Genomic DNA, 2,500 nt, shown 5'->3' on the forward strand with positions numbered 1-2,500 from the left:
TGGGCAAAGGACGCAGCCCTGAGGAGTTCCCGTGCTGATGGACCTGGAGTCAGAGACTTCTGTTCCCGGCTTAACGCACTGCTTCCTGTCAGAGAGGAAGTCTGTGATCCACCTGCAGGTGGAGTAGGGCACGTTCAGCTGGAAGAGCTTGTCCTGAAGCAGGGCAGGGATGATGGTGTTGAAGGCAGAGCTGAAGTCCACAAACAGGATCCTGGCGTAGGATGCTGGGGCGTCCACATGCTGTAGGGTGAAGTGGAGGGCCATGTTAACTGCGTCGTCCACAGACCTGTTGGCTCTGTAGGCAAACTGAAGGGGGTCCAGGAGAGGGTCTGTGATGGCTTTGAGGTGTGCCAGGAGCAGGCGCTCAAAAGACTTCATTACCACAGATGTAAGGGCGACCGGTCTGTAATCATTTAGTCCTGTTGGCCTTAGCTTTTTGGGCACAGCGATGATGGTGGAGGACTTGAGACAGGCTGGTACATGGCATGTCTCCAGGGAGGTGTTAAAGATGTTGGTGAACACCGGAGACAGCTGGCCAGCGCAGTGCCTGAGGGTGGCTGGAGAGACAGAGTCCGGCCCGGCTGCTTTGCGTGGATTCTGCCTCTTGAAAAGCCCATTAACTTCTCCCTCCTGAAAGGAGAGAGTCGTTTCTGTAGTATGGGTGGGGGATGGGGCCTCTTGGGTGGGAAGGGGTGGTTCAGGACAGTCCAATTGTCTTTCAAATCTACGGTAGAACTCGTTCAGGTCGTTGGCTAGGCGGGAGTCGTTAGTGGTGTGGGGCGCTCTGGGTTTGTAGTTGGTGATGTGCCTGAGCCCTTTGGCAGACAGAAGCAGCGTCGTTAGTAGAGAACTGGTGTTTTAGTGTCTCTGAGTACAGTCGTTTAGCCTCTCTCACCGCTTTGCTAAACCTGTTCTTCGACTCCTTGAATCTGTCTCTATCCCCACTCCTAAACGCTTCCTCCTTCTCCAACCTCAACCTTTTGAGCTTTGCTGAGAACCAGGGCTTGTTGTTGTTAAAGTTCACCCTGGTACGTGTTGGGATACAGCAGTCCTCACAGAAGCTGATGTACACAGCCTCTGTGAGTTCATCCAGACTATTGGTAGCAGTCGTGAACATATCCCAGTCAGTACAGTCTAAGCACGCCCGCAAATCTTCCACAGCCTCACTGGTCCACTGTTTAGATGTCCTCACAGCAGGTTTACAGAGTTTTAGTTGCTGCCTGTATGCACGAATCAGGTGGACCAAGGGAGTTCTGTGCGAGCCGAACAGCCCCGTGACCCACAAGAGAAACATCCCCGCCAAATTCGAGCGTTTGACGGGGTCTATCCGTGAAAAAATATTCACGTTTTTGAGTGCACATGCATTTCTGCTGCAAATGCCTCTGGAAGTTTCATGCCGTTCGTATGCCAATTGTGGCAACACGAAAATGACCCGTTTTCCCATTCCGAGGGATTTCTGTGCGACCCTAACAGCCCCGTGAGCCACAAGAGACACATCCCCGCCAATTTCTAGCGTTTCACGGGGTCTATCCGTGAAAAATATAGACGTTTTTGAGTGCACATGCATTTCTGCTGCAGATGCCTCTGGAAGTTTCATGCCGTTCGTACGCAATGTGGCAACACGAAAATGACCCCTTTTCCCATTCCGAGGGATTTCTGTGCGACCCTAACTAACAGCGCCCGTGAGCCACAAGAGAGACATCCCCGCCAATTTATAGCGTTTCACGGGGTCTATCCGTGAAAAATATAGACGTTTTTGAGTGCACATGCATTCCTGCTGCAAATGCCTCTGGAAGTTTCATGCCGTTCCTATGCAATGTGGCCACACAAAAATGACCCGTTTTCCCATTCCGAGGCATTTCTGTGCGACCCTAACAGCCCCGTGAGCCACAAGAGAGACATCCCCGCCAACTTCTAGCGTTTGACGGGGTCTATGCGTGAAAAATATTAAAATTTTTGAGTGCACGTGCCTTTCTGCTGCAAATGCCTCTGGAAGTTTCATGGCGTTCCTATGCAATGTGGCAACACGAAAATGACCCCTTTTCCCATTCCGAGGGAGTTCTGTGCCACCCTAACAGCCCCGTGAGCCACAAGAGACACATCCCCGCCAATTTCTAGCGTTTCACGGGGTCTATCCGTGAAACATATAGAAGTTTTTGAGTGCACATGCATTCCTGCTGCAAATGCCTCTGGAAGTTTCATGCGGTTCGTACGCAATGTGGCAACACGAAAATGACCCGTTTTCCCATTCCCAGGGATTTCTGTGCGACCCGAACAGCCCCGTGAGCCACAAGAGACACATCCCCGCCAATTTCTAGCGTTTCACGGGGTCTATCCGTGAAAAATATCAATTTTTTTTTGACTGCACATGCATTTCTGCTGCAAATGCCTCTGGAAGTTGCATGCGGTTCGCATGCAATGTGGCGACACGAAAATGACCCGTTTTCCCATTCCGAGGGATTTCTGTGCCACCCTAACAGCCCCGTGAGCCACAAGAGAG

This window comes from Petromyzon marinus, unplaced genomic scaffold, assembly GCF_048934315.1.
Source record: "Petromyzon marinus isolate PM22_M1 ecotype Great Lakes invasive population unplaced genomic scaffold, UKy_Petmar_22M1.pri1.0 PM_G_Scaffold_212, whole genome shotgun sequence".
Taxonomy (NCBI): Eukaryota; Metazoa; Chordata; class Hyperoartia; order Petromyzontiformes; family Petromyzontidae; genus Petromyzon; species Petromyzon marinus.